The sequence below is a fragment of the Lagenorhynchus albirostris genome, chromosome 17 (genome assembly GCF_949774975.1).
Source record: "Lagenorhynchus albirostris chromosome 17, mLagAlb1.1, whole genome shotgun sequence".
Taxonomy (NCBI): domain Eukaryota; kingdom Metazoa; phylum Chordata; class Mammalia; order Artiodactyla; family Delphinidae; genus Lagenorhynchus; species Lagenorhynchus albirostris.
This window is the reverse complement of record NC_083111.1, coordinates 75,192,850-75,216,884: the sequence shown is the minus strand read 5'-3', so window position 1 is coordinate 75,216,884 and position 24,035 is coordinate 75,192,850. Positions and strand designations below refer to the sequence as shown.

General features: G+C 41.7%; 1 long non-coding RNA gene across 1 annotated transcript in view; it reads right to left on the bottom strand.

Annotated features, from left to right (window-relative positions):
* The window catches only part of LOC132508311 (uncharacterized), a 222,471-nt gene extending 208,160 nt beyond the window's left edge, over positions 1 to 14,311 (bottom strand). The window contains exon 1 of the long non-coding RNA XR_009536522.1: positions 14,251 to 14,311. This is a non-coding gene — a long non-coding RNA (uncharacterized LOC132508311). The remainder of the gene's footprint in view (positions 1 to 14,250) is intronic.
* Positions 14,312 to 24,035: the final 9,724 nt, after the last annotated feature.

Below are 24,035 nucleotides of genomic sequence, written 5' to 3'. Positions count from 1 at the left end.
ATAGCCAAAGCAATCTTGAGAACGACAAACGGAGCTGGAGGAATCAGGCTCCCTGACTTCAGACTATACTACAAAGCTACAGTAATCAAGACAGTATGGTACTGGCACAAAAACAGAAAGATAGATCAATGGAACAGGCTAGAAAGCCCAGAGATAAACCCACGCACATATGGTCACCTTATCTTTGATAAAGGAGGCAGGGATGTACAGTGGAGAAAGGACAGCCTATTCAATAAGTGGTGCTGGGAAAACTGGACAGCTACATGTAAAAGTATGAGATTAGATTACTCCCTAACACCATACACAAAAATAAGCTCAAAATGGATTAAAGACCTAAATGTAAGGCCAGAAACTATCAAACTCTTAGAGGAAAACATAGGCAGAACACTCTATGACATAAATCACAGCAAGATCCTTTTTGACCCACCTCCTAGAGAAATGGAAATAAAAACAAAAATAAACAAATGGGACCTAATGAAACTTCAAAGCTTTTGCACAGCAAAGGAAACCATAAACAAGACCAAAAGACAACCCTCAGAATGGGAGAAAATATTTGCAAATGAAGCAACTGACAAAGGATTAATTTCCAAAATTTACAAGCAGCTCATACAGCTCAATAACAAAAAAAACAAACAACCCAATCCAAAAATGGGCAGAAGACATAAATAGACATTTCTCCAAAGAAGATATACAGACTGACAACAAACACATGAAAGAATGCTCAACATCATTAATCATTAGAGAAATGCAAATCAAAACTACAATGAGATATCATCTCATACCAGTCAGAATGGCCATCATCAAAAAATCTAGAAACAATAAATGCTGGAGAGGGTGTGAAGAAAAGGGAACCCTCTTGCACTGTTGGTGGGAATGTAAATTGATACAGCCACTATGGAGAACAGTATGGAGGTTCCTTAAAAAACTACAAATAGAACTACCATATGACCCAGCAATCCCACTACTGGGCATATACCCTGAGAAAACCATAATTCAAAAAGAGTCATGTACCAAAATGTTCACTGCAGCTCTATTTACCATAACCCGGAGATGGAAACAACCTAAGTGCCCATCATCGGATGAATGGATAAAGAAGATGTGGCACATATATACAATGGAATATTACTCAGCCATAAAAAGAAATGAAATTGAGCTATTTGTAATGAGGTGGATAGACCTAGAGTCTGTCATACAGAGTGAAGTAAGTCAGAAAGAGAAAGACAAATACCGTATGCTAACACATATATATGAAATTTAAGAAAAAAAAATGTCATGAAGGGCTTCCCTGGTGGCGCAGTGGTTGAGAATCTGCCTGCTAATGCAGGGGACAAGGGTTCAAGCCCTGGTCTGGGAGGATCCCACATGCCGTGGAGCAACTAGGCCCGTGAGCCACAACTACTGAGCCTGCGCATCTGGAGCCTGTGCTCTGCAACAAGAGAGGCCGCGATAGTGAGAGGCCCGCGCACCGTGATGAAGAGTGGCCCCCGCTTGCCACAACTAGAGAAAGCCCTCGCACAGAAACGAAGACCCAACACAGCCAAAAGTAAATAAATAAATAAAATTTAAAAAAAAATGTCATGAAGAACCTAGGGGTAAGACAGGAATAAAGACACAGACCTACTAGAGAATGGACTTGAGGATATGGGGCGGGGTAAGGGTGAGCTGTGACAAAGCTAGAGAGAGGCATGGACATATATACACTACAAAACGTAAGGCAGATAGCTAGTGGGAAGCAGCCGCATAGCACAAGGAGATCAGCTCAGTGCTTTGTGACCACCTGGATGGGTGGGATAGGGAGGGTGGGAGGGAGGGAGAAGCAAGAGGGAAGAGATATGGGAACATATGTATATGTATAACTGATTCACTTTGTTATAAAGCAGAAACTAACACACCATTTTAAAGCAATTATACCCCAATAAAGATGTTAAAAAAAAAAGAAAGAAACTGGCCCATGTACCCTTTGGACAATACAGCTTTCCTCAAGGCAAGCTAGAGCCACCAGGCTTTTTGGTCTAAGGAGTTTTGTGTACATTAAAAAAAAAAAAAAAAAAACTCTCTGAGACTCGATTTCCTGAACTCTAAAATTAAAGTAATAATACTTACCTATAAGGAGATGCTATGGACTGAATTTTTACCCTCAAAATTCATATACTGAAGCCCTAAACCACTGCTCACCAACACAGTGCCTATATATGGAGATCGGGCCTACAAGGAGGTAATCAAGGTTAAATGAGGTCATAAGGGTAGGGCCCTGATGTGATAGGATTAGTGTCCTTATAAGAAGAGATACCAAATACCAAAGCACAATCTATCTCCTCTTTCCCTTTCTCTCACAGTCTGCAAGCCAGGATGAGATTCTCACCTGCAACCAAATGTTGTTGTTTAAGCCACCCAGTCCATAGTGTTTTGTTACAGTAGCCTGAACAGATAAACAAGAGGATGATCAGATCTAGAAATTCAGAATTTAAAGTTAACTGCCTAGCACATAGTCGGATTCAGATCACAAACCTCTAGCTGGAGAGTTGGGGGAAGAGATTGAATGTGACTACATTGAAAAATCAGTAATGTCAGAAATGCATTCTCCTCTAATGTTGTCATAAAACCCTGATTTTTATCTGGGTACATGGCACCCAACATAAAAGCTGTATTTCCTAGATTTTTTTGCAACTAGTGATGCTGAAAGCTCAGCCTCTATGCACGGGTGCCGGATCAAATCTCAGAAAGAAGAGTTTGGGGTGAAGTAGAAAAGGATAGCTTTATTGCTTTGCCAGCCAAAGGGGGACACAGCAGGTTCCTGTCTCAAAAAACTATGTGTCCCAACCCAGGAGGATTTGATGAGTTTTATAAGAATACTTCAAGGGTGGGGTTGCTGACAACATGAGGGTGTATGCAGGGTCTCAGGTGGTTGGTCTCCTAATCTTGATGAGCTTCTCTGGTCCCTTTAATCTCGCCTCAGGTGGTCTCTTGGCTGCTCCTCCCTTGATTAGCAACTGTTTGAATAGCCCTTTGGAACTCAAGGAAGGTCATGGAGGCAGGAGTCTGGCCTACAAGATACGCGGGCCAAAAACAAAGCTTCCGTGCCCAGGAGCCCAAAGTTACCCACCCTCCCACTGATTTCACTAGTGTGATTTAACTATATGACTAAGTGCTTCTCAAGAAGATATAAGTGGAAGTGCCATGGACAACTTCTGGAACATGTCCTTAAAAAGAGGGGACATCCTCATTCTTACTGACTTGAATGTGGACACAATGGCTGGAGCTCAAGCAACCATTTTGGAATAGGAAACCGCGTGCCTGTACAGCAGAAAGGAGACAGAAGAAGCCTAGGTTCTGACACCATAGTACCAGCCCTGGACCACGTGCCTATGAATTTCTTTAACATAAGAGAATATAAACCACTAACTTGATTAAGCCACTATTTAGGGCAGCCCTATTCAGCACTCTCTCTCTGCAAATCCTCAGTCCCCACTACAGAGCTGCTCTGAGGCCCAGGAATCTGTGTTTCAACAAGCTCTCCAGGTGATTCACATACTCAGTAAGCTTGAGAGGCACTGATTTAGAGTTTTCCACCACATATGCCTAACCTGATAACTGATAGAGTAGTCCTAAATTGCAGGTTCTGTCAAGGACTTGGTGAAAGCTTAAAAGGCAGATGACATAAAGCCAGGAGAGATGGTGAAGGCAATAACGGGCAATGTCAAGCTTTAAAATGATTTTGACGGAGTGGAACGCTGGACCAAAGCCAAGAAGATGAATGTAATAGGGATATAAAAAAAGCAAATCTAAACATTCTTTTTTTATTGAAGGAAATAGAAAATGTTCTATCTTTGACTTCGTAAATTAGAAAGAAGAAACGTAAAATTACATATTTTAAAATACAGCAGGGGCTTCCCTGGTGGGGCAGTGGTTAAGAATCTGCCTGCCGATGCAGGGGACACGGGTTCGAGCCCTGGTCTGGGAAGATCCCACATGCCGCGGAGCAACTAAGCCTGTGAGCCACAACTACTGAGCCTGCGCATCTGGAGCCTGTGCTCCGCAACGGGAGAGGCCACAACAGTGACAGGCCCGCGCACCGCGATGAAGAGTGGCCCCAGCTCGCCGCAACTGGAGAAAGCCCTCGCACAGAAACGAAGACCCAACACAGCCAAAAGTAAATAATTAATTAATTTTTAAAAATACAGCAAATAATGCTATAAATCAATGCCAATTATGGCTAGTGAAAGGAACAAGGGAAGGAAAGACCATCCAGAGAGGGAATGAGAACAAAATCCGACATAATGAGGAGATACAGTCAAGGACAGACAGGAAGAGAATTGGGGCCCAAGTTCAGCATCACTTTTAGATGCTCAGATGATCTTCGCAGCTGGAGGTAATCATGATAATGCATCAGATTATATTAAAACTTACTATGCGCCAGGCACTGTATTGTGTGAATTGTGCAAATGTATCCTCTCAGGAACTCTATGAGATAAGATCTATTATTATCATTGTTTCTCTGATGCAGGAACTGAAGCACAGAGAGGCTGAGTGATTTGCCAGTGGCCACACAGCTAGCACAATGCAGAAGCAGGATAGGAACCCAGGTGACTAGATTTTGGGGCTGTGACCCTCAGCCCCCCCGGTGTACTCTACCCTTTGGTGCTGCCCCACTCTCATTACTGATCAGTTTCTATCCATTGATAGCCTGGCATAAAAATAAGGAAATCCATTACCTCCTGTAACTGTAAACCCAGAGATTGAATGAGGATCCAGATGCAGTATGGTTATCAGCTCAAAGATGGCATCACAGATGCAAGCTGTTTCCATTCCTCTGTGCTACTGTCCTCAGCATCTGGGTTCATTCTAAGGCTGGTTCCCCTCATAGCTCCAAGATGGCAGCCAACAGTCCTGAAGCTTTGTGCTTTCTTTTTCGTGGCCAGCAAGAGAGAGAAGTCTTCACCCCAAGCATGGAATATACTGGAATATATACACTTTAATTCAGTTTATTGTACCAATGAAGGCAAATGACCGTCCTTAGACAACAGAGGTCATCAGTGGGAATGCTACACATTGACTGGGATAGATAACTCCCTGCAGTCAGAGATAGGCTCACCAAATCAGCGCTCTGCATTACCCAGGAGCTCTGCTCTTAGTTTTTGTGATTCTCTCTTTTCTTTTCTAAAGCAAATCAAGTTTGTTTGTTTCAATTCTGGCAAAATAATAAATACTGAGAAAATCATAAAATATTCATTAGAAAGCACCTTGGGTATAAAACAATACACCCCTCTTTCCAGCCCTTCAACAGCCTTCCTGTTCGTCAGAGGCATCATAGGAGAAGGTGCTTTGGGGCAATAACCCTCCTGCTTTCCTTTGACAGGTAAAATCATATTCTGTCAGGAGGGGCCAGCATGAGGTAGTGGTGGTAGCAGGTACTTTTGGAGGAGACCTGTCCAGTATATACTGAATGTCTAGACACCAAGAATGATGTCTCATGCTTTATTATTTAGTTATGTTCATCATTACAAGGAGACGATATTATCCCCATTTTATAGATGAGAGAACCACGGCCCAGAATTTTTTTGTGTGCAATTTGCTCAGTGCCATTCAGCTTGTCAAGTGGCAGAGGTAGATTTCAAACTCAACTCTATATGATTCTATAACCCAAGTTCTTTCCATTCTACCACACAGACCCAATACAGGATCATTTTCATTTGCTGAAATTATTAGCATTGAATCTTTTAACTGAGATTTCTTGGCTACTTCTTACCTGCTCTCTGGCCCGTGTTAGTCGAAAGAACTAGTCTACCTTGCTAAATGTTTTATGTATACAATCTCAGTTTATCCTGCCAACAACCCAGTAATGCAGTTTATTAGGGAGAATGCTCTTAGCTGCAAGTAGTAGACTCCAAAATCAAACGTCATGTGCCTATGGCCACATCCCCAATTCTTTTCTAGTTATGGTTCTCTCTAGACTTAATTGCAGGTATTTTGAGTTTATTTTTCTTCAGTGGGAGAACCATAATTGGTGCCACCTTCATCAGTTCAGAGGTTTCAATAGAGGGACCACACCTTCTGTTGATCCTTGGTACAAGGCTGAATTTTAATCAGCCTTTGTCACTTAAAGTCCTCAGTGTTATCTTTTGTATGGAAATCAGAATCAATTACGTTCTCCTCTGAGCCCTCAAATTTCTGGACTATTTCTACTCCCTTCAATCTCTCCACAATGTACAATTTTTTCCTAAACTCAACTTTTTCGTACAATATTTCATCCCATGCAGACCGTAGCATCCCAGGCATGCCAGTAACATTCCGTTTCATAACCTCTTTGTCTAAAGCCACAAGGTCATTCAGTACATATCTGTCCTCCCAGTGATCACAGGTGAGAGTTTTACCAAATGTATTGCCACTAGATAACATGAGTTGCTGTTTTTCCATCCTTCAATGCATACTTTTTTTGCTTCCCACTCCCAAGCCCCAGAGTTAATGCCCCACGACTTAGGTTTTCCACTCTGGCAGCCTCAATTATAAGTCCCAATTGCTGTATCAATCAGCTCAGCCTCAGTAATGCCAGAGTAACAACAAGACCCAGATCTTTATAACGGGAAAGCTGTACCCCTTGCTTATGTCTATGTCCTCTACAGGTTGGCTGTGATTTTTCTCCACATCCTCTTTATTCTAGGACTCAGATTGTAGGCACAGACACTATGTGGGACGTGCCAGCTTGTGGCAGAGGAAAAACAAAATGGGCACACTCTCCTCTGCTTAGAAATGGCACACGTACTTCCGGTCACATTCCATTGACCAAAGCAAGTCATGTAGTCAAGCCTGACTGCAGTAGGTGAAAAATATTGTCCTCTCACAGGGAAAGGCAGTATACAGACCCACAGGGAAGACAACAGATACTTTTGAGCAAATAATACAGTCTAGTCAGTAGCGTGCTGGTAAACGTTTAACTGCCTCTTGGGGAATAAAAGTCCTGATTTGTAGCATTTGCCAATTTACATGGGGTAAATACTCCCACAAAGGCTGATTTCAAAATACCAATGAGACCTCACTAAATGGAGAATGAGGAAGCATTGTATGCAGTCAGCTTTGTCAACAAGTATGAGCAGGCTATAGCACAGCAATGAATCTACCCCCACTTTAATTAAATCAGTTACAGTTGGGCCTCCAGACCTCCGTATCCACAGGTTCCGAATCCGTGAATTAAACCAACCACAGGCTGAAAATATTTTGAAAAAAAAAAAAATCCAGAAAGTTCCAAAAGGCTAAAGTTGAATCTGCCATGCAGGACACTATTTACATAGTGTTTACATTGTATTTGCAACTATTTACATAGCATTTACATTGTATTAGATATTATAAGTAATCTAGAGATGATTTAAAGTATGTGGGAGAATGTGTGTAGGTCAAATGCAAACGATATGCCATTTTATATAAGGGACTGGAGTATTCATGGATTTTGGTGTCTGTGGAAGGCCTGGACCAATCCCCTGGGATCCTGAGAGATTACCATACTAAACGTAAGTTAGCTATACTTGTTCCACAGTATGACTATGAAATCTTGCTGTGGACTAGAGCAATTATATGACTCAGCATAACCCTGCCTTAAACCTACACTAAGGATTTGCAGTAAGGAGGACTAGGACCCAGACAACTAACACTTAGTCTTCACATCATTTGCTATTCCTGTGTTAATTGGCAAATTCAAGTGGAGAGTAAGAATGTGAGACTGAAATTTAAAAAATCTTTTGCCTCTATAAATAAGATTCAGCCCCAGGTTCCTCTTTTGCAGAAACTCTTATTAAGAACTTGGCTCTGCTCCAAGGAAAATAAGATAGAGATCATTCAAAACCCCTTAATTCTAAATTATTCATGATAGGAGTTGCTTGACGAGGACACCTCTCTATTCTTAATGTTTACCATAGTAAGTTTTTTCTAGTAAACATTTGTTTAAAATGTCCCTGAGCTTGGAATCAGCTCTTACATACAGAAGTCTTTTTTTTTTTTTTCCGAAGAATATACTTTAACTACATTGATATCACCACTGGGGTGACATTGAGCAAGTTGCTTACGTGCCCTGAATTTCTCTTGCCCCATCTATAAGATGGGATAACAACTCTTATTTCTTGCTATTCCTTATAACCTTGCAAGGCTGTCATGAGACTTAAGCATCCGGCACACATAAAGCACCTGAAAGAGTACCTTGCACATGGTAGTCAATCAATTAAATAGTCATTACCATGCATTAAGGAGGATACTGATGAGAATTTTCATGATTATTACTGAGGCATGGGACTAGAGGGTTTGAGTTACTATTTAAAACAGTACAGGGCTTTACTCGGTAGCTCAGAGCATTTAGCAGGAGTAATTTGGCTGTTGATTTTGAGGACATCTGACAGGAATGACTTTTGCAGCTTCCCTGGAAGTGTGGATGTTATTGGAATTTAACAGAACTCACCTCCCTAGTGTTTAGCCCATTATGGCTTTTGGCCCCTAGCTTGGCTCAAATTGCCAGTCCAACAGAAAGCCTGAACGGTCTGCCCCGTGGCAAAATTGTGGCCTGCAGGGGGTGGATCCTGAGCCCCTTCTTCAGGGAGAATAAACTGCTCACTCACCCATGCTGCAGCCTTTAATACCGACACTCACATAAAATACCAGGAGCAAATCCTACCTCCAACGTTACAGTAATTCTGGAGGAGCTGGAGGGCCACTCAAACACATGCCTGGCATGATGCTGCATGCCACCTGAGGTCATAGGACAAACAGCACAGAGAGACTGTGATGATGATTCATTAAAAGGACAGCCCACTCCCTTCCTGGGGTCACCTCATTCCTTCTTCCTGAGTTGTTGTGAATATTCTGGATTATTATTTCAGATTCTTTAAGCCTCTTGACTTAAAAAATAATGATGAGGAAGATGCTGATGCTGATAATGACAATAGTCAAAATGGTAAAAGTTACCTGAAAGTCTGCATGCTACTGTGTTCGTGCGTGTGTGTGACTCTAGGTATGTATGTGTGTGTTTGTTCCTCCTGAGTGGCTTTTTTAAGCTAATTATCAGCTTTTGGAACTGTGCATAACAATTTTCCAGTAGTGATAGTCACACATAGTTAGACCATCCAAACACTCGGAAGCAATTTAATAAAGACTGGAGGCAGAGCCATCCTTAATTGGGTTCCAAAGTTAAGAATGTAATGTTACTTGTATGAGCAGCTCAGCAAATTTGGGGTACAAACATGGCCATATTGTCTCCTTTTCCAGTGAAGGTGTTGAGTAGAGCTTGCTGCTAAAACAAACAAATCCCCCAATTTTCATTTATTTCTTGCTCATCTAACAATCCAAATGAAATGTTTCTAGGTAGAGATTAGCATTCTTCCACAGAGTGATCCAGGGATCCAAGACTGATTACACGCTCTTTCCTGGACAATGCAGCCACACACTTACTCTATGAAAAATGGTTTCCCTAGTACTTCCAGGAAACCCTTAAAGCAGCCAACTTAACTTTCTGGCCCTTCTCTTGATAGAGCTAGGAGGGGAAAAAAAAAAAGTATGTAAAAGCTTTATATTCACTGGGGCATCCTAGCATATTGGATTGTTGGAAATGCAAGAACCAGGTTTTAGTAGATGAGTGTCTATGAAACAAAGAGGCTTTGGAGACTACCTTCATATGTAAAGTGGCATAAACAAATTGCAAAAATGCATAAGCTTTTATTTTTGAAGGAATCAGTTAATAGTTTTTGTAAGATTTGTAGTTAGTGTTCAACACGTTTGTTGAATCCAGCCTTTTGGATCATGCCTGGAACTTAGCTGCTCAATTGTTTATTAGAATTAATAAATGAATGGTAATGCTATTAGTCTAATAAGCACTTTGAAATATGCACAAATCGTTAGAAATAACTTTATACAATAAATGTCATTTAAATTTCTGAGATGATAACTGGTAGGCAGTCAATAAATATTTATTTATTTGTATTATCAAAGGTTTAATCAGGATCATTTAAATTGCCAAAGTAGACACAGATGTGCCTTGAATATATTACAATCAGGACGGCTACACGCTGAGTACTGTACAGAGGATGTCATTCATATAGACACCCATGTAAATAGCTCCCCCTAGGGTTGTGCAGAGTACAGCATCCACATAGCCGCAAATTTCAATGTATCAGTCTGAACAGGCTATGAGGGTAGAACAGCTGGTTTCCCTAGCTCATCACCAGGACTGATTGAGCTGGTCGGCTAACTGGGTAGATGTGGGCTCTCCCTTCCCCACTTCTTCCTCATTCACCACCTCCCCCTACAAGTCTATGTTCTGGTCAAAGATGTTGACCTTCCCAGAGAGGGGAGCGTGCCCTTCAGTCAAGGGTGTGCTTGTAACTCTGTGGGAGCCCCACTCCAACTCCAGGGGCCTCTTGGTACTGTAAGCCTGGAGCAAGAGACTCTCTCCAGACAGGAACCAAATGTTCTCCGCCTCTTCCTAATGAGGTACTTACCCAGTGTCTTTTTTCCTAACCCAACTTTTTAAGGATTGCCTTTTAAATACTAAGATTCACCTTAGCTCTTCATGAACTGACCATGTTACTAACCCAAAAAAGTTTTCATTTTCTAGCCTCCAAAACGGCCTCAGCTGGGTCCTTCCTATCCCAAAGACCAATTTTACATATTTTATCCTTACATGTGCAACATCTGTATCCTCAAACTAAGTAATCTTTATTTCAGTTACAGAAAAATAATTCTGGAAAAAACAAAGAAAAAGAAAAAATATGACCCCTCCATTTAGCTTGACTTGTACATACTGACTGCAGGTAAGGCATCACATTTCTTCCCGTTGGAGCACAGGGAGCACTGATCTCTCTGATAAGAAGCAGGAGCTTCTTATCAGTCATGACAAAATAGATGTCCAAGTCATCCTCACCAGCAGTACTACCACCATCACAACGGCAGCAGCAGCAGAATACCTTCCGTAATAGTCCATTTCCAATTTAGGTGAACTTGAAATCAAATCCTGGCTTGGCCAACAACTAACAGTGTGACCTTGGCCCAGTCGTGTCCCCTCCTTAAGCTTTGATTTCCTTATCTGCAGAATGTAGATACCAATGTCTCCTGTAGGGTTGCTGGGGGATTAACTGAGCCAATGAATGGAAAGTATTAAGTTTAGTCCCTGATACATGGTAGGTTGTTTTGTTTGTTGAAAGAAGTTTTATTCGGGGAGATACACACTCCACAGACAGAGTGTGGGCCATCTCGGAAGGTGAGGGGTGCATGGTAGGTTTTTAATATCCCATTACTACCCTTTCATTCATTCGTTGTTACTTTAAGTACCTACTTATTACTTCCGTGATACTGGGCCTGGCTTTGTGAAGAATCAAAGAAATGTAATACTTTTTTTTCCTTCATAGAGCTCATAATCCATTCATTTATTCAATAAACAATTATTGAGTATCTATCCTGTGCCAGGCACCCTGGTAGGTGTTAGAGTTCCATACAGGTATAAAATATGCCAAGACGCCTGCCCTCAAGTAGCTCACATTCTAGTGAAGACATGTGAGCACATAGAGTATATTCACAACACAGAATAAGAGCTATGCCAGAGGGATGAAGCATGACTGTCCTCATAGACCTAGAAAGCACAGATGCAATTAACCTGGTAGAGAGGGCCTGGGCAGAGAATCGCAGGTAGGTGAACCTGTGTGCACAGAGAACATGGTATGTATGAGAAGCTGCAAGTTTTCAACACCCACGGAGCAGAAGAGTTCTTGCAAAAGTAGTGGGAGACGTGGCTGAAGAAATTGCTTGAGGATGAAGCATAAAAAACCCACTGAAGTGTGATCTTTTTTCCTGAGGAGGCATGGAGGGGCCATGGAAGATTTTTAAGCTGTTTGAGGACATGGTCAATTCTCTGGGTTTCAGAAACGTCCCTCTGGAGTCTGGGATGTGGTGAAAGTTGGGCTGGGCCTGCCAAGATGGAGTGAAATGACCAAGTAGGAGGGTTTTGTCCAGATGAGAGATATGAGGGCTCACATGAAGCCTGAGGGCAGTTCATGGCTACCACCGCCATTTAAGAGGAAGACGTTATGGGACTCAGAGACTGACAGACGGAGATGGGGATAAACTGAGAATGACTCCTGCTATTGGGTGTTTGGCAGTGCCATTCACATGATGAGGAATAAGAGGACTAGATTTGGTAAGGATTTACACACATCTACACACACACACACACACACACTCACACACACACACATAGGTAGTTAAATAGCGTAGCAGAGGGAGAACAATATTACACACAGGGATAGCACCAGGCTTTAGATTCTCGTGCCCAGTTAGGCAAAGGAACAAATGCTACCAGTTCAGAGTAAGCAAACACTGCTTGATCTCTTTTCCAAGACTCCTCTTGGCATAACTGTTCCCCTTTTCTGGGAGGAACATCACTGACACACCTTGGAGGAATCTGCTTGATATCCTTAACATCATTTGAAAATCTCTCATTCTAGGTCCACAGCAGCAGTTAAGAAATCACCTCTTTTTCCCTGGATTTCCTACTTCTTGCTCTGCTCAGTATTTTATGCTACTGCCAAAGCCTTCCTTCATTGCATGAGTGTGACCATGTAATTTCTAGTGCCTTTTAGAGTAGTCCAAGATTTATAACTTCCCAGAAAATCTTTGGTTCTGAGATATAAATACAAAGTAAAGTCTGCCCCTAAGAACTTTATGCAGTAGGCAAGGAGCCCATTCAGCCATTCAATACCTAGTCGTTCTATAGCTGTGGTACTGAGGTTAATGCTGGAAATGCAAAGTGGACCTAAACATGTTTCCTGCCATTAGAGGGTTTTACATCTGATGGAGAAGGTAAATAAATCAAACTGTAAAGGAACGGGTAAGAAGCAATATATTAGACCATAAGATGCTATGAGAGCAAGGAACAGGAACAGCCAACCCATACATGGATGTTCAGAGAAGTTTTCTCTAGGTGACCTGTGCACAAATCACAGAAACAAAGTCTACTAGAAACAATGCCCGAAGCAAGGAATGTACCAAGTGCTCAGGAAAAGGGACTAATTCATTCTGAATAGATCCAGCAAGACCTTTTGGAAGCACGTACGCTTTAGGTGGAATTTGAAAGGCTCAAGTGAATTAATTTCTGGAGAGAAAGTGGGGAATATAAGGGCATGTTTGAGGAGCTGGTGATGTCCTTTACCAAGACCAGATTTAGGTATTTTGGGGAGGGGGGGTGTATAAGACAGGAAAGGAGACAAATACTTTTAAAAAGTTAACAGCACATCTAGAGTTAAATAGTTCTATATCATTCAAGAAATACCATGAGACAGTAAGTGATTAAGAGCTAAGTCAGAGAAAGGACTAGAAGCACAAGGAACGATGAGGTCACCAGTGCGTCTGAATCATAAGGTACCTGCACAGACCTGAGGTCACAGGCCTTTTGTGGGCTGGAGAAGCATTCTTACTTACTCAGTGGATGCTGGGTAAACATTGGTTAACTGAGTTAATCTTTCCTCAGGTAGCTAGAAATTGTGGAGGAACTGGAGCTCCTTGCTACTGTGTTTACACTTTAACCAAAACTTTAGAAGAAATTTAGGCTCCCCAAGGGAACTGAGGAAAGCACCATTCTGTTGCTTGTTCAGGGACAAATCGAGAGCCAAATAGCTGCCCTCCAAAAATTGCACCAAGGCTGTCCAGCCCTTACGTCCAGAGCGCAAAACTTTCGGGGGCATGGGAAGAGAATTGGTGTGGATTAAAAAGGGATCCACAGAGAGCAAAGGATTTTTACATGTTTTTCTGTAGTGTGTTTTTTTTCCCCTCTCCCTGAGGGAAGGCCATGTAGGAAAGAGTACTGAACTTGAAGCCTGGGTCTCTGCCACTACCTGATATTGAACAGGTCACTTAATCTCCCTGAGTCCTGTGTCCCCATTCGTAAAATAAGGAGGCTGTGGACTCCACACCAATAACTAAGTGTTTGGGCTCTACAATTTGCCGGGTGAGGCGTTTTCCACGCTTTTACTTCTCACAACCACAATGGTAGATTTTAGTAACCCTATTTTACTCAAGACATTCAGTTCAGAGTGGTTAAGTAACACGTCCAAGGTCACACAGCAACAGCGGCCGGGCCGGATTGCAAACCGGGGTTGCCTGACTCTCACACCACGCAGTCCCAGTTCGATACCAGTTAAACACCCCTCTACTGGGCCCCGGAGTTCCCTTCCCCTTCTACCGGACCTCCTCCCCCTCCACCCACCTAAACTTTCAGGCAATTCTCACCTTTCACCACCGGGCATGCTCAGTCGCTCAGGAAAGGTTTTCGCTCTGCCTTGGGAAATTTTTCACGCCGCTCTGGCAGCCGAGGCCGCCCCGCCCACGGCTTCTCCTCACTGGATTGGTTGAACTCAGGGAGGCTACCAGGAGGCCCAGATGACCTCCCAACTCGCCCCCGTCAACGCTCTGGGCGCGCGCGCTCCGAGCGTGCGTGCGTGCGTGCGTGTGAGTGAGCACGTGAGGCCCCGGAACGTGCACAGAGGGCGGGGCAGGAAACAGGCGGCAAGGGGCGGGGCTTCCGTTGCCATAGCAGTGACGTCAGGCGTCAGGGAGCGAACCCGGCCCCTTCCCCGCGCGCGCGCGCGCACACACACAGAGAGACATGCACACGCGCGCGCATCGCCGCTCTCCCTGAGACACACTGGAGGGAAAGGTCAAACTAAAGGCGAGGGAGCCGGGAAGCCGGAGGGAGCCGCCGCAGCCGCTGCGCGCCATGACGGACGCGAACGAGGCTGTTTTCTCTCCGCCGACGCCGCCGAGCCGCTGCTCTCGCCGCGCCCCCTCCCCCGGCACTCGCGCGTCCGCGCGCCCCCTCCCCCCGGCGCTCCGGGCGCGCGTCGGGCCCGGGGCGCGCGCCGGCCGGAGCGGGAGAGGGAGCGGGAGCCGGAGCGGGAGCGGGAGCGGGATTGGGAGCGGGAGCGGGAGGGAGGTTGGGGGCCGCGGCGGGCGGCCCGGCGGCCTCCTCGCGCGACCCCGGAGCCCCTCGCCCGGCCCCTCGGCTGGAGCCCGCCAGGTGAGTGCGGTGGGGGGCGAGGGTGTCAGGAGTGGACAGGGCACCCGGCGAGCTCAGCCCCCCTGTCTGACCCCTTCCGGGGGCGCTGACAGGCGCGCGGGACCCGGCCTCTGGGGGGCGTCGCGGGGTCAGCCTGTCTGGGGGCCCCTTTTGGCGCCCCCTGACCCTCGGGGTCGGCCCCCGGATTGATGGGGGCTCGGGACCCGGGGGAGTGCAGCCTCCGGGCAGGAGTTGGCTGGGCGACCCGGCCGTGGGACAGGCGACGGGAGGCAGGTGGGCCCCTGTCTGGGGCTTGGTAAAGTGCGGGGAGGGGGCGAGGGGCCCGGCCAGGTGCGCGCGGGGGGCCCGCTGGAAGCGCTCAGGAAATGTTTGCTGGGAGTTGGGAGAAACTGCCCTGGGGACCGAGGCGCCTTGCTTTTGCCCGGGCCAACGAAAGTGGCGGAGTTTACAGCAAAACTCGGGGGGAGCTTGCTGGACCGGACGAAAGCGAGAGGGACCCGGAGGACCCGCCTGTATGGGGACCAGAGACGAACAGATCTGCCTGTGGGTAGCACTAGGGCATGATGTGTGGACGTTGCCATGCCAATGTTTGATGTTTGTTGCTTATGGTTATTTTAGGACTAAATGATATTTTTTTTAAAAAAGTTATTACTAGGGAGAGAGGGAACTGCTTGAATGGTCATGAGCTCTTCCCTGTGTGTTCAGGAAATGGGTTAATCTTTCACATCACCACCCCCCCCAACTGAATCTATGCCCAGTGGACTTTAAAAATAATAAATACAAAACTCTAAAGCCCCGAAACGAGGTGATGTTTTTCTGATGAGTTTCAGGTGTCAGGCCCCTGGTTGTGTGAGAGAGAAATAGAAGCAGGACAGCGAAGTACTTGATATGCTCAAGCAGTCGTCTTTTTGTCATAAGCTTTGGAGCCCATCAAAGTGGAGTTTAGTTGTAACTGCCAGGGTTAAGTAATCACATTGACCCAGTGCCGCCCACCAATCAGGAGCTTCCCTGAAAGTAACTTGGAAGACTGCTGTCAGCCCAGTTCTCTGCTGATTGTGAATACCCAGTGCTTCTGCTGACTTCTTTCCCCTCTTTAGTTTTCTACTATTATAATGCATGCAACCTGTTTACCAAACGTTGGAATGAATTATCCATAGCTGAATTGCTCTCCGCTAAGTCACTTTTAAATTTTCAGGTGCTACCTCTGATGTATGTTTGTTTCATATTTGAAAGTTGTTTGGAAATTTGAAATATAGTAATTTCACATGATAAGGGTTTTTTGCGTATAAGTCCAGCTTAAACAGATTATACCAAGTGGGTAATGTGTTTTAGAGTTTAAATCTCATCCAAGAAAACTTCTGGTTTTTGAAAGGTTGGGGATTGTGACAGCTGAGGAAGTGTCCAAAGGAATCTTTGGTAAAGAATGAGGGAACACCGGGACACCTGGTGAATTTCACATTAACTGGCAGGTTCAGCATATACAAATTTACTTCTTACCTGAGCATTTCTGATATGCGGGTGCTTCTTCTGTTGTTTATGGACCTTTGGTTATTCGGCTTTTTTCAAGAAGTTCTGTCAGCAGAGACTCTCACTTTGAAATTGAGTCGTTGTAGCATGTAGCCAGGGTACCAAAGGTTTTCAGTACAAGACGTAAGGGAGGATTTTTCAGTTTGGTATCTTGTTAATTCTTTCTGTGCAGCAATTTTTGTACCTGGTTGTACCTGGTTCTGTGCTGTGATGCCCCTTTTAACGTCTTGCTCCTGTGGCTGTTACTGACATATGTCTATACACAATTCTGTAATGGGGTTCTTGAATGTTAACCACTTAGAACATCATTTCCTTTCCTGTTCTATATAAATACATTTTTATTTTTATTTATCTTCCTTCTCTCTTTTTAAAGGGAACTGTAGAACTGGGCAAATCAGCACTTACTCAGCATACCCCCCTCCTGTATGTCTCGTTGACCTTGGTGCCATTGTGGAGGTCATGTGTTCATGGAGATCAACAGTTCTTGAACAGTTTCCTCCAGGTGACAAAGGCACGTGGGAAAGTGATTTAAGAAGTGCATATCTTGATTTTTTTAAAAAATCATTTTAATTCGGCATTTATTGTGATCATTGCCAAAAATAATTTGTTGACCTATCTTTGGGAGTACATACATTTCTATTTTACATTAAAAAATCACTTAATTTCTTTTTTCGACTTTCCTAGTGTTGTATATTCTACTACAGATGAACAGCTGGTTTTTTGGGTGACATTTTTAAAACTTGGGAAAGAGAGAGAAGGGCAGTAATGCTGGGATGTATTTAGCCCAAGAAAGCAGTTATGCTCCACTTCAAGAACTTTGATATTTACAAGTATAAGATTACAAAACAAGTAGTGGTTAGTTATGTTATATGAGACTTCTAAATTTTACAAAAAGGATTCACTAAAAGGTGCCTTCAGATAATTAATCCCTTTTATGTGGTACTTATCAAATGTGATTTGATTTATGAAAAATCAGTTGTCGTACAACAATTTAAGAACAAATTTTGGGGATGTCCCTGCCCGTCCAGTGGTTGGATCCCTGGTCGGTGAACTAAGATCCCTCATGCTGTGCAGTATAGCAAAAAACAGAAACCAAAGAACATTTTTTGCATAATGTTAAGATTCATCAGTGTGTTCCTTGAATTATCCGTTTCCCCAAAGTGTTTGGGAGCAAAGTTAATATTTATGGGCTTGCTAAATTCAAAGTTGTGCCACTTATATGCTATCTATTAAGGTTTTAACTGAATGGAAAAATTGCCATGTGATCTAGAGTTGTACCATTTAGAGTACATTGAAACCAAATTAGAATGCCAAAATTTTATGGTCAGGTTTGTCTGGAATCCTATCCAAGGTAGTTTAATTAGTAAGGTATCAAAAGCAGCTTGTTGTAAGATGCTCTCACTAGGACGGTGGTCCTGCAACATAGGCCAACAAGTGGTAATACCCAGACTTCAGCAAAGTCAAAATAAATAGATTTGGTCTACAGTCCACATGCAGTGAAAACCATCACCTTGAATTTTTCTCTAGGTGCAAATTATTCTTCAGAATTAAAGGCTTGATTTTCCTAAGCTGTAATTGTGTTTGGGTCACTTGTGAAAAATCTATTTTGATAAAAGAAAAGCTGCATACTCTGACTTTCAAGGGAGCTTTTTTCTCTCTTTTTTAGTGCAGTTGGGTTTATTTGAAATCGCAGGAGATATTGAATGAAGTACTTGGGGAGTTTTCATTCTGAAATCATTTTACTTTGATGACTTTGAAAAAAGGAATGTGAGTTAATATGAGTAGAACTTGCTTATGAGTTAGCTCAAACTTTATGGTGGGATAAGGGGGAAAGGGAGGAACTGGACACAAACTTAATTAAGGATAATCAATCAAATTTACTTTGCTTTATGCTATTCATGCCTGGCTGTGTAAGAGTGACACCCTTCCTCCCCAATTTTAGAGAAGTCTTATTCCTAGAGAAGGGATTTAAGGGTTAAGAGCTAAGCATGTGAGTATATGTGTTCAGAGTATCTTTTGAGCACTTTAATAGTTTTTTGTTTTGTTCTTGTGCATGAGACGGAAAGCAAGAAATTATTTTCATGTTGAATATGGGTTGAGAGCACAACTTTCGGATAACAGGCACAGTTTTATTGCTCTTAACATAATTGAATATTATAAAAATTAAGGGAACAGCTAGAATGATACCATTGATTTTTTTTTAGTATAGGCTGTTAGTTCGTTTGTTGAACAAATGAGTAAAAATGAAGATTGCGGCTTCCCTGGTGGTGCAGTGGTTGAGAATCTGCCTGCCAATGCAGGGGACATGGGTTCGAGCCCTGGTCTGGGAAGATCCCACATGCCGCGGAGCAACTAGGCCCGTGAGCCACAACTACTGAGCCTGAGCATCTGGAGCTTGTGCTCCGCAACAGGAGAGGCCGCCATAGTGAGAGGCCCGCGCACCGCGATGAAGAGTGGCCCCTGCTCGCCGCAACTAGAGAGAGACCTCACACAGAAACGAAGACGCAACACAGCCAAAAATAAATAAATAAATAAATATTAAAAAAAACCAAAAAACAGTTATTCCTTTAAAAAAAAATGAAGATTGAAGTTGTGATGTTAAAAGAAATGTTTTCAAGTTTTTTTCGTTTTTTGTTTTTTTTAATTTCAAAGAACTGTCTCAAAGAATTGCTAATTTAGAGCATAGGTAAAAATTTCATTACTTGGATTTATCATTATTGAGGGAATGTAATTTAAAATTTTTTAAATACATGCAAAAAAAATAAGTAGACTACTGCATTTTAAAATATTTGTGCCAAGATCTGTGAGAATAGAAATAATGATTAGAAATTTTAATTGGAACTTAAGGCTGATTTATGTTCTTTATTATTTAACCCAGTGTCACTTTCAAATGTCATTTACTTTTTCTTTTCTATAAAATGCAATCAGTAGTGCAACATACTTTATGTAAAATTGGATTTTTAAATAATATTTGGTAGACTTCTTAAGCATAAAACATTACCTAATACTAATAAGTATGTTTAAGTCCACTATATAGGATTTTTTTAAGTTTTTAGACTTTGTAATCTGCAGAAATTTGGGCAAAAATTTTAGAAATAAGAAAGGCTGAGCTCAGAATTTTAGTCATAGATGATCCTGTAAATTGCATTTTCCTCACTGGCCTTAAAGGGTTTTCTTTCACTGTTACGTATTTATATTTTGCAGACTCCAGTCACACTGGTTTTTAATGTCGTATCATCTTATCTACAGCATCAAAGTTCTTTTTTAAAACTGTCCTCTTTATTTTCTCCCAGCTGCTCCATCTGGGAGATTGTTTGAATCTCAGTTATTGAGGGTGGTTTAATCAGAAGTTATTCTTAATAGAAAGGTTATTGCAGTTTTCACAAACTAGGGAAAAATATAGATTTATCTTAAGATAATTTATGAACTTCTTTGTATTAAGGCAATGGCAATTTAACATTGTATATAATTTAATATTTCTAACTATTATTAGTATTTGTTCTAAGTTAACTTTACTTGAGGTATTGTTAAAATCAACATAGTGGTTGTACAGTCTATTTAAAAAATATCTATTTGTCTGCGGGATATTTTTCCAAAAAACTTGCCCCTAAGTGGAAAAGACATGGAAATTTTACTCTGAAACCTTCTACTTGAATATATATCAGTAGTTAAATGTGTATAGTTAAATGTGTGATATTGGGTAGTGTTTTGATAGTTACATATGAGGACTCTTTGTACGTTTTTGAAGGATTACTTTAAGTATATTTTTATTTATAAAAAGCTTTTGTTTATAAGTCAGTTTGTTCTTAATGATTATTTGAGAATCCTCAGACTTTTATATTTGAAAAAAGCAGCTTCCCTAAACTGCATGTGATAAAATTTATTTTACTATAATGAAGAGAGTTATCTTCATCCCAAACAAATTTATAGCAGAATAGTTGGCTATTTTTGCAAATTTAGGGAGTGTAGAGTGTGCCCCGAAATGATGCATTGAATACTAAGTTTTGGGCTGAGTTTGCTATATCATACGGAGAAGGTATTTTCCTTATAGTAATGTTTACATTGTTTCTGTTTAAGGACCATTTCTTAAACATGTCTGTAAGTGAATATATTGTACATGTTGGTCGAATGATATATTGAAGAATTTAATTTGTATCCTGTGCCTGTTTCCCCTCTTCCTCCTTTTAATAATTGTCACTGGTTGGCTTTGAACCACATGCTATGAGAGAACTTTTAACGCATGATAAGAGTGGCCCAGGGTGGTTGTTGGTATCTTATGTGATAGAGAAAAGTGAGATTGTTCTTTAACTTTCTTTTAATATGTGTTAAACATTGTTTTGAACATTTGTTTTTAATCCGTCTATTTTTAAGCGGATGATACTTTAAAAATTCTTGAGACTGTGTAAGTGGTTATGTTCCACACAGTGGGAAAGGAGAAGGGTAGAGGGAAGGATTATAGGGATTTGATTAAGTTGTATGAAGTGAGTATAATCGTTTTGATATAAAACATGTTAAATTAATCATTATATGCTTTTTCCGTAGAAGGGTTATCTTGCTTTTTTTATTAGCACATCTCACTGTGAAGAATCAAGACTAGTGAATTGCAGGAGAGTCATATGCATATCTTTAATCGGTTTTACATGTTATTGCTGGGGACATATTAGATGGCTATGAGGAAGATAAGCAGTTTCACACTGAAGGTCATTTTCAGAGATCTTATTTAGAGCTCCAGATTCTATAAGGTGGCAGAACAGATTCTCAAGGGATAGATAGGGAAGCATCTTCAGGTACAAAGTCATTGTTAAGAAAACAAGTATACCAGTCTTTAAAAAATTACTTAATACCAGTTACAATCATATATCCTATATTTTCCAGCACTGTACCAGTTTTGAATATTCTGTGGCCATAAATACACTAGTATTTGTCCAACCATAAATCCTAACTTATAGGTTAGAAAATGGAGTCACTTAAATTATAGCTTAACTCATAAGTGAAAAAGCTGATTATCTTCCTTTTTCTATATTATAACTTTTGTCATTGATTTTGAAGGCCTAGTACTATTTGCTTAGTTCTATGTATTCCTAGTTCTATGAGTGAAGAGAAACTATGAGAATGAATCCTGGCACCTGAGAAGTTAGAATCACATTGGGAGAGGCATAAAGTAAATAAAACGCAACTGTGTGGCTATATTAATTCTTCCTTTGAAAAGCAGTGGTTTTGAAACTATTCTGTGAAGGGTTCATTCCAAGCATATTCATTCCAATTTCTACCAGTGCAGTTTTACGTTGATCAATTTTCTTTTTTTCTTTTTTTTGCGGTACGCAGGCCTCTCACTCTTGTGGCCTCTCCCGTTGCGGAGCACAGGCTCCGGAGGCGCAGCGGCCGTGGCTCACTGGCCCAGCCGCTCCGCGGCATGTGGGATCTTCCCGGACCCGGCCACGAACCCGCGTCCCCTGCATCGGCAGGCGGACTCTCAACCACTGCGCCACCAGGGAAACCCTACATTGATCAATTTTAAGTGTGGATGTTTGCATAAGATTTCATGAAATCAGGGTACTATTGTTTAAAATAAAAAGTGTGTTAACCACTATTGTTAGCATATTTGATCTTATCAGTGTCCCGCTTAAATCCTTGAGATGCTTGAGTCTTTTTATATTATGACTTACAAGACTTCTTTATCTAGCTCCAGCTTCATCCTTCATCTCTTATCACTTTTCCCTTGCTTTCCTTCTAAACTTTGCATTGTAGTCCTACTTAAATAGCTTGACATTCCCCACGGGGAAAATGTTCTTTTACATTTCCATGCCTTTGCACATGGAACTGCCCTCATCCTTGTCATGCTGGGGGAACTCTGTTCCCTTGGAACCTTGGTCATCGCTCCATAAAAGCACTTGCTTCATTGTTTTGTAACTGTGGCCTCCCTTGAGAGCAGAAACCATCTAATTTATCTTTGTATCCATACTACTTGGTGTTCATTATGTATTCAAATGTCTGTTGAATAATTGTATTCAGTACTTGAGAAGTAGAAGAATTACTTTAATGCACACTCATATGAATAAAACATCACAGATCTAGTCTATGGAAAGTACTTTTAGTGACATATTGTCGGGCACAATGCTAAGTGTATAAGAGGTACCCAGTTGCACTTATCAGGAAGTATAATAAAGCCAAAAGATAGATTATATGGAAAATTAGATTAGGTTAGGTACTAGTGGTTTAAATGAAGTAATGTATTGGATTCGGTCATCTAATCCTAAAAGTTGGTTGTGGAAGCATTTTAATAATAATTCTATGCAGTTTTGAAAAAATTTCTTTATATGTGATTAATGTTAATGGACTCAAAAAGACCTTCAAATGTCAAAGTATACCATAGTGATACCTACCCATAAAGGTTAAAGAATGAGCCCTGGAGCTGTCCTGCCTGAATTCCAGTCCCTTTCCTGCCTGTCAGTAGCTGTGTGATTTGTGCAAGTTATCTGACTAGTCTGTGCCTCCTTTTTCTTTTTTTATTTCTTTCTTTTTTTGAATTTTATCTTGTTTATTTTTTATACAGCAAATTCTTACTAGTTATCTATTTTATACACATCAGTGTATACATGTCAATCCCAATCTCCCAGTTCATCACACCCCCACCCCCACCCCCACCCCCACCCCTCACTTTCCCCACTTGGTGTCTATACGTTTGTTCTCTACGTCTGTGTCTCTATTTCTGCCCTGCAAACCAGTTCACCTGTACCATTTTTCTAGGTTCCACATATATGCGTTAATATTCTATATTTGTTTTTCTCTTTCTGACTTACTTCACTCAGTATGACAGTCTCTAGGTCCATCCACATCTCTACAAATGACCCAATTTTGTTCCTTTTTATGGCTGAGTAATATTCCATTGTATATATGTACCACATCTTATGCCTCCTTTTTCTAATCTGTAAAATGAGGATACTACCTTATATGGCTGTGATGAAGGGTAAACATAAGTTAATGTATGTTGAGCACTTAGAAGAATGCCCAACACACAGAAAACATTCAATACATATTAGCTATAATTAATTTCTAGTGGCTTCCTATATAAACAGTATTTTAGTTGTACATCATTTCCATCATTTAAAAATAATTGCTTTAATACGTAAGTATCTAATTTAAAAGAAAATTAACACTTTTAGTTAGTCACTGTATCTTTTAACTTGTAACTGGTTTATCTCCTTACTGACTCATTCTGCCATCTCCCAGCGGAATGTAGACGTTTCTGTCCTTTGGATTGACATGGGAGATGCAAAACTGTGTTCTCCTGATTTCTGCAGCAGAGCATTGTGTCCCCATGACCTGTGCAATTCTCGATAGTGCCACAAAAGAGGAAGGAGAGAAGTAACAAGAACAGGAATCCAGTGACAAGTTCCTAAACAAGCCTTAACCTGTACCAAGTAAGTCCTAATCTTTCATATTTCTTGGTAGAGGATAGGTGTTGAACTTT